This window comes from Charadrius vociferus, unplaced genomic scaffold, assembly GCF_000708025.1.
Source record: "Charadrius vociferus isolate BGI_N301 unplaced genomic scaffold, ASM70802v2 scaffold12, whole genome shotgun sequence".
Lineage (NCBI taxonomy): Eukaryota > Metazoa > Chordata > Aves > Charadriiformes > Charadriidae > Charadrius > Charadrius vociferus.
Window position 1 is genome coordinate 2,922,237 of NW_009647422.1, and position 831 is coordinate 2,923,067.

Below are 831 nucleotides of genomic sequence, written 5' to 3' on the forward strand. Positions count from 1 at the left end.
AAATTTTTTTTTTTTTTTTTTTTTTTTTTTTTTTTTTTTTTTTTTTTTCCTTTCCCCTCTCTCTCTCTCTTACAGGAAGCCCTACTCTACCTTAGCCTTGGAAAGAGCCCCTTTTCATAAAATTAGCTGAAGGCACCTATTCACAGCCATGGGGCTGTGAAGAGAGAAAAAAAAAAAAAAAAAGAGCAAGCAACAAACCGACTGTAGAGTTTTGGGTTGGTTTTTTTTTTTCTCTCTCTTTCTTGCTCTTCTCTCTTTTTTTTTTTTCTTCGCTCCAGAAAATAAAACAGCAATGCATACAGCTCCACTCTGCGAAAACTTGATGTTTTTACCGTCTGCTCTCTGATAGAGCTAGAGAGGGGATTGGCTTCTTTTTCTTTTTTTTTTCTCTCTTTTTTTTTTTTCCCCTCCTTGCCGCCGTTCAGCTCCTAAATATCCGCTGCTTCTGCAAGGAAAGAAAAAAAAAAAGAAAAGAAAGAAAGAAAAAAAGGAAAATTAAAAACCACCGCTACTTAACTTCCAAAGTTCCCCCAATGAGTCAGCCCTGAGCGCATGTCGCATCCTTGTCATGATTTCTAGCCCCCTCCCCTCCTCGGTTCTCCTCCCACGTCGAAAAAAATGATAAGGGGATGGTTGCTGGAGACTTCTTTCGGCTCTTGAATAAGAAAAACCCCAACAGCTTTGGGAGGAGTGAAGGGGCTTTTTATTTTTTTTATTTTTTTTTTTTCTCCCTCGTAGTTTTATGAATGAAACCGCCCGGTTGTAACATCCCTGCCCTGAAACTCCCGAAAAGCTGCTGAAATCCAGGCGGGGAAGAGGAGGGAGGAGGCG